Consider the following 7,918-nt stretch of genomic DNA (forward strand, 5'->3'; position numbering starts at 1 on the left):
AGTCTAATATCTGTCCTTTTTCCATCTCCATCCTTTTCTTGCATGTTAGAAATCCTCAGGACTTACATGGTTTCAAACAGAGGGAAAGGGTCAGACTTTTCTATAGAAGTAACACTGATTTCAAAAAATATTTTGTTCCTTTCTGGGACACTTAAGGCCTCAAACTATATAAGTAATACGTGCTCTCTATATTGCTATACTGCAAGAATCTGAGGGAGTAAATGTCACCCGTTGTCTTAATTTATATTTATATTCCTAATTACTTAAATTAGAATTAGAATTAAGAGGATTTTACAGGGCCATTTGAAAATAATAGTGGTTTAAAAAAAGAGATGGTCTATCAGCATTTTAATTTAATGTATCCTTTAAAAATGGGGTCAGAGTAGTGTAAAAAGGCAGAAGAGGATTTGTCTTAAGTGATATGCAAGTTTGTGCATATGCAATTAAGTATAGATCAGAATAAGTGTATAGAAAACCATTAAAAAAATAGCACCATTCTTTGAAGGGAAATTTGGCAATACTTATCAAGGTTTTAATTCATGGACTTTGTAATCTTATTCTTAAAATAAATTTAAACCAGTAAATCAATATATGTATATATATTTATAAAGATGTTATACTCATATCTAGTAGTGAAAAATAAAAAAAAAAATAATCGAAGAGAGGTTTGGTAAGTTTTAGCATATAATATTTTAGACTATTATGCAATATATTAAAAATAAAAATAAAAAGTATAGAACTATAAAAGTAAACAAAAAGAACAAATCAAAAGAATTACACTCAAAATAATATAAACTGAAAAAAACTTGCGGCATAAAAAAGTTAGATTGTATATGGCTAAAGATTGGAAATAGAACACAGACAAAGAGCTTGGGTGTAGTATTTTGTTTTCTACTTTTATTTCTACTTACGCCTTTTGTAAAAATAAAATCATGAGACAAAACTATGTTACTTTGTGCTGAAAATATTTTTTTGGTCCCCAATAACAGTAGCAAAAGTTGGGTGGATCTATTTCTAGATCCTATAAGAAGGGTGACTAGGCATTTTTATTCGCTGTCACCCTCAAGATCAACCAAAGACAGCAAGAAAGGTATGAAAAATCACTGAGATGGAGACAGAGATCTGTTTTTAATTAATGTAAAAGGAAAGGAGTAGCTTCAGCCAGCATAAGAGGCAGCCCAGCAAAGTCTAGAGAAGATAAAATAGAACAGGTACTGTTGGGACAATGAATACACACCCAAATCTACAGCAACTCATATTTGGTTCAAGTGATCTCAAAAATAAGGGAAAAACCAATGGCAGAAGCCACTGTGAGATAGTGTGAAACCGAAGTAATGACTATGGGAAGTTGCTATGCGTAAAGACAATCCTCACCTAAAGCTGCTCTCTCCTCAAGGGCAAAGAGCAAAGCCCCACCTTGAGTTATTTTAGGGTGAGAAGTGATTAACTTACTGCCTGGGCCTCTCTAGGGCTAATGCATACAACCCACTCTCATCCCTGAGTTGACTGTGGTAACAGAGACAGGAATCTGGCCTTCTCCTATCTGTATTGCTTAACAGATTCAAAAGTATCCCCAGAAAAAATACAAGCCAAAAGGAAAAGATATTTGAGGAGTACAACTATCTGGATTTTAGATTCCATCAGAAGCAAAAATATTTTAACCAATAATTTTAAATCAGCTTAATGAAATATTTTTTAAATGGAAGAATGTATCAATATTATAAAAGAAAAAATACATTAAAAAGAGTCAAGCAGATATTTTAAAGATAAGATTACAATGGTTAAAGTAAAGAACACAAAGATAAGATACCTTTTTAAAAGGAAACCACTAAGAAGAGCAAAGAAATGAGAAATATAAATGAAGTCAAAGGAATAAGGAATAGAAACAGAAGTGCTAAAATCCAAATCACAAAAAGAGAAGAAATTTTAAAAAGAGGAGTAAATATTTAAATAATGTAGATAAATATGTAGATAAATGTTCCAGATTTTTAAAAAAATAACAGGCCTAAGACTGAAAGTGTCTATAGAGTGCCAAAGAGGAGAAACGAAGAAAAATCCACACCACATTATACTAGAATTTAAGAATAAAAAAGATAAAGAGAAAATTCTAAACACTAACAAAAAGAAAAAGCATATCACATCAAAGGAATAAAATCAAATTGCTTAAAATCAACACTGACTAAAGGAAGACTCTAGAAATAGAATTTCCAAAGTATTAAAAAAAAAAAACCTCAGAATTTATGATTTTATATCCTGTACAAATATTAGTCAAATCTAATATTTATAAACATATTCCTCAGAAGTTTTGCTATGCAAAGATTCAGGTTGAAAACAGGGTAGGGATATTCTTAAATAAAAGAAAAATACAAGAGATGCTACAAGTGATATATGAATAAAACAGAACGAATATCTTGATTGCTATCTTAAAGTTGGTTGCTATCATAAAGAAAGGGTGAGAAATCTATTATCAAAGTAAAAAAGGAAAGATATTCATAATAACCCCTATTTAAAAGCTTAAATACTATGTTGAAAGTTGAGTTCTCACAAGGGATGTGAGAGCACATTAAAACAGCATTTCTCAAAGTGAGGGCCACCAAGCTTGTCTGTGAACTCTTTATCAGTTCTTGACAAGAGAAGGATCTTGCTCCAGAGTATATATCAACCAGGTCACTAACCACATTGCTTAGTTCATGATTGCTGACATGATTTTTACATAAGGACTTTCTGAATGGAGTAATGCTTTAATTTACATTCTAGCATGAGGTCTTTATTTCATTATAGATCACTAACAATTCCCGGATCAGCATTTTGAGTAGATACAGCTATCAATTTAAAGGAGGAAGGGAGATGAAGCAGATAAAAGAAATCAAAATAGAGGAGGGGAAAAAAAACAGAAATAATAAGTTGAGATCTTTAAATTGGTTCAAATATATCAATAATTAGTATAAATAAATATGAACTAAACTTTAAAAGATAAAAGTCACAGTTTGGGTTTTATAGAATCTAAAATATGCTGTTTAAAAAAGATATACCTAAAGTATAAGAAAAAACAAAAGTTAAAAGTAAAAGAATAAGAAACAAAATATGAAGCAAATACAACCAAAAGAAAGTTGTAGTTATACTAATAACAAATAAAATAAATGTTAAAGTGTACTATTAGAGACAGATAATTCAATTCACTACTTAATTCAATTCTCCAAGAAAATGAAATGATTTTAAATAGATAGTGACTAATACAATTGCCTTAAAGTATATGAAGTAAATTTTATTGAAACTGCAGGGGCAGAGTAATATAACCACCATCATAGTGAGAGATTTCAACACACTTCAACACAATTACTGAGAAGTCAAATAGACAAAAAAAAAGTGAGCAAAGACATACTAGATCTGAATGACACAACTAAAAACTAACCTAATAAACCTATACTGAATTCTGTAGCAGATAATTAAAATAAAAATATTTTTCTCAAGTACATATGATTATTTATAAAAATTTATCATGAATTAGACTATAAAGAAAATTTCAACAATTTTATAAAAATAAGTATGCAATTAAGTTAGACAATAATACAAATACAAATTTTTAATTCCCACTTATTTAAATTTTTTTAAAACACTGATAAATAACTCATGGGGTAAAATGAGGTCATAATGGAAATTTTTAAATATCTACGATGGATTTTGAATTTTTAAAACTATATCAAATTTTATGTGATACAGCAAAAGCAGTGATCTGAGGAAAATTTATAGCCTTAAATATGAATATTATGGGGAAAATTAAAACCTAAAAATTAATGAATTGCCCGTCTTATGAGATCTGAAACAGAATAATAGGATACAACTAAAGAAAATACAAGATAAAAGAAAACAAAGGTAAAATAGAGAAGACTAACAAAGTCAAATTTGGCAGATTAATTTGGCAGAATTAATCAAGACAAGTAGAGAGAAGACAAAAATGATTTTATAAATAAAAAACAGAGACAATAACTACAGAAAAAGGGGTTAAAGTGATTTTAAAAGACTTCTTTCAAACAAGATAAAGAATCAGGGACTAGTTGACTAACTTGCTAAAAATTTTAAAAAAAGAAGCCAAAATATATGCAACAGTAGTTTTTAGATATTCTTCAATTGATAGTGAGCGATGCCTGAGAGGGACGATTTGAGAGGAGTCTCATAATTACTCTAGCTTACTGCCTGGAGAGAGTTTTTAGGCTGCAGTTCAGTAAGCATCCGTAATATTTCTAACACATTGCTAATGGCAATGTCTAAATTAGTGCAACCAATTTGTTAAAGAATTTTAAATTATCTTTGATAGTCGAAGATTTACATAGCCTGCAGCCTAGTAATTCCACTCCTAGGTATATATCAGGAGAAACTCTAGCACATATAAGACAAGATACATGTAAAAGATTGTTCACACAAGCATTATTCACAATAACAAAAACCTGTAACTATCACCAATAGCCATCCACAGACAACTGAATTATTTAACCGTGGTATATATGTTATATACCATATATAGCAGTCAGAACTAATGAATTACACAGGGATTTGCTGCCTTAAAGATGACTCCTAACAATATATTCATATGAAAAAAGAAAGTCCCTAAAATATAGGTTGAGCATGATACTCTTTTTGTAAAGTTAAAAAAGGGTAAAATAAAAGTTACATAGGAATAAGTAGAGACACAATTAATCTAAATAAAAAGGAAAACAGCTGTCACTTCTGAGGAAGATAAATGTATTTTTTCTATTCTTCCCATTAAGTACAACTAAAAACCCTGTATATAATATATAAGACAAATATCATGCTGTACATTCCATCCCCATGACTTAATTATTTTATAACTGGAAGCTTGTACCTTTTGACCACCTTCACCTATTTCACCTGCCCCCCCACCCTGACTATGTCTGCTTTATTCTTGACTGGTACCAACATGGCAGTGCCCAGCAGTGTCTACTTGCTCATCCACAGAGGTTATTACAGAATTTTCTTTCACCCGTCAATCTTATCTACTTACAGAAGCAGTCGACAAAGAAGAAATTGCTTTTTCTGAAGACAAAAAGATATTTCACATTGCACTGTTTTGCCAGCTACAGTTTCTTCAGTTCATCTAGTCCCTGAGCACATAAAGAAGCCAAACTATGTGACCACAGACCATTGTATCTGACTGGGGAGACAGTATAGAAGAATGAAGGTCAGAGTCAAACGCTCTATTGGGCTTGTCATATCCTCCTTCTGGGAAGAGTTTAAAAGATCACATGACAACTGAAGAGATGGATAGTCTTCTTGTTCTGCAGTAATTCAGCAGTCATGATACCTATCCCTCATCTCTAAGCTATGGAGGTTTTCCAAAATCTGTTTGCACCTCAGTCAACCTCTTTAGGATGGAGATATTATCAACATTGATGCCACCATCTATTACAATTGGCATGTTTGGTGGGCAATGTGGATGAATGTGGTAAAAAGTTAGTGGAGGTTGCCAAGAAGTGACTAGAGATGAAGCAATCACAACTTGCAGGATGGGGACTCCCTTCTCTGTAATTGGAAACACAGGCAGCCAATAACATCAAAATGGTTTGCAAGTCTGTCCACATTTGACAGGATGCTGGGAAGGGATGCCTTCTCTGGCCTCCTCTTGCTAGGCCCGCCATACTCAGCTGTGTGATGATTCCCACAGCGGGGTCAGCAGCTTGGAGCAGGACAAGGTGCTAGACACTAAGAGCACGGGAGGGCCTCAAGCCTGGCCATATCTCACCCCAGTCCTTGAAGTATTCTGAAGTAGAGAAGGCATTAGCGGAGGCCTATGAGGAGGGGAAGGATCCAGAAGCCTGACAGGCAGGCCCTGCAGCGGCCTGAAGTCCAGTCCATGCCCCACGTGCCCTTCTGTGACCAACGATCAGTAGGTCATCACATTGCAGTGTGCCAGAGGCTCCAAGTGCAGCCCAGAGACCAGCACTCTGGGTGGGCAACTAGGAAGAGATTCACAGCCCTAATGCCAATGAATACAAACTCTGCGACCAAAAAGGCCACTGGCGCAATGCCACACACGGCCTCCTCGGGCTCTCTGTTCATATCCACATGGCTGAAGATGAGTCAGCCCCTCGGAGAGGGCCCCGGGCAGGGCCAAGTCCACTGCCAGTCTGGGACTGTCTCACGGCTCTAGAGCTGCTGCGCCTGGAGGTAGAAGGCCAGCTCAGCTAGGGCTAGGGGCCAACGGGATGAGGGCACAGCCAGGGGCACATCCAGCTGTTGGAACTCTCAGGGCCCGTCCTCACTCAATGGCCCAGCGTGGTTCCGTGGGAGGGAATCCTGTTTGGGGCCCAGGTTGTTCACGACAGGCGACAGGGGCAGGGAGGCGCAAGGGTGGCCAGGGCTTCCAGGTCACCACATTCAAGGTCTTGGTTTGCGTCTCTGGTTCCTAATGGGCAGGCATACTTCCTCCAGCCCAGCTGCATCTGCTGGGAGAAGTAGTCGTATTGCTCTGACGTCCACCACAGGTTGTGGCGTTCCACACTCAGCCACCCACCTATGCACTCCTTGTTTACCTGGGTCAGGAGTTCTTTCGGTGCACTGGGAAGGTACACTCAAAGCCCATGCACTCCTCTGCAGTCCAATCACAGAACCCAGCTCGTATCACCTTCACATTGAACGGCAGCCTCCGCAGGGCCTCTTCTTTATTGAAAATGTATTTTACCAACTCATAAAGGGCTGCTTGTTGTCTTTCACCGTTGCTCTCTCTGGGAGCAAAGTCCCCGCCATCTAGTGCCACTGCTTCACAGCCCCCATACTGGAACTCCTCCACTTCCCTCTCAGGGAGGATGGTGGGATTTCAGAGTAGCTGACCTTCCTTCTTGCAGATCTCACTGTGGCAGTTCCAGTGCAGGTTGCTGAGGCTGGCTTTCACAGCATGGTGTACAGCATGGTGACTACAGTTAATAATATTGTATTGAATATTTGAAAATTGCTTAGAGAGTAAATCTTAAAAATCCTCCTTGTAAGAAAAAATTGTAATTATGTATGGCGATAGATGTTAACTAGACTGATTGAGGCAATCATCTCACCATACTATATACAAACATTGAATCATTATGTTGTATACCTGAAATTTCCATAATGTTATATCAGTTTTACCTCAATTTTTAAATTTAACTTTTAAAAATTTAAGACAATCATCACAAGGCCTGAGAGTTAGAGAAACAAAAGCAGATCATCTAGAGAGATTGGGACCCAAGGAAGGATATGTAGTGAGTTCCCTGGATTTCCTTTCTGTCTTATATATTCCAGACTTAAAGCTAGAGAAGCCAACCACATAAAAACAACAATGGACTCAGAGAAAAAATAAAACACCTCAACAAAAACCTACTCTGCCTAGCCAAAGAGCCAGGAAAGGGACAGCTTAGTAAGACAGAAAACCTGTGGATAACAATTGCTTTATTCCAACAAAACACTACAGAAAAACTGTAGACCAACCCATGCCAGCAAAGACTGGGGATGAGGGGGTTCTAGACTTTTATCCCTATCCCCCACCCAGTCAGGCTATAACAAGGACTCCAAACCACACACAGGGGTGGTATCAAAGAGGAGTAGGGAGCCACAACTTTCGTCTCCACGGTGTGATGATGAGGTCCTCTGACAGGTTCGGTGGAGACAACATGGGAAACCTGGATTCCCCTTTCCAACCTGGCTATAATAGGATGCTCATCCTCTCTCTACTGTGGTAGTATGAGAGGAAACCTTGGGGAGATATAGGACTTGATCACCGCTCAGGAGTAATGAGGCTACCCCTGCCACTATAGCATCAGTGGAGGCCCGGTGAGGAGAGTAATGAGATACTCAGACCCTGTCTGCCAGGGAGTATTGGTGGAGGCCTAATAAGGAACCAGAACCCCCAGTCCTGCCTAGCAGTTAGTAGGAA

General features: G+C 37.0%; 2 pseudogenes; one reads left to right on the forward strand and one right to left on the reverse strand.

The window, feature by feature from the left end:
• Nucleotides 1–4,936: 4,936 nt before the first annotated feature.
• Nucleotides 4,937–5,645, forward strand: LOC120593774 (methionine aminopeptidase 1D, mitochondrial-like; annotated as a pseudogene).
• A 687-nt stretch (nucleotides 5,646–6,332) lies between these two features.
• Nucleotides 6,333–7,657, reverse strand: LOC120593775 (mesoderm induction early response protein 2-like; annotated as a pseudogene).
• Nucleotides 7,658–7,918: the final 261 nt, after the last annotated feature.

The sequence above is a fragment of the Pteropus medius genome, unplaced genomic scaffold, assembly GCF_902729225.1.
Source record: "Pteropus medius unplaced genomic scaffold, Ma_sr-lr_union100, whole genome shotgun sequence".
NCBI lineage: Eukaryota > Metazoa > Chordata > Mammalia > Chiroptera > Pteropodidae > Pteropus > Pteropus medius.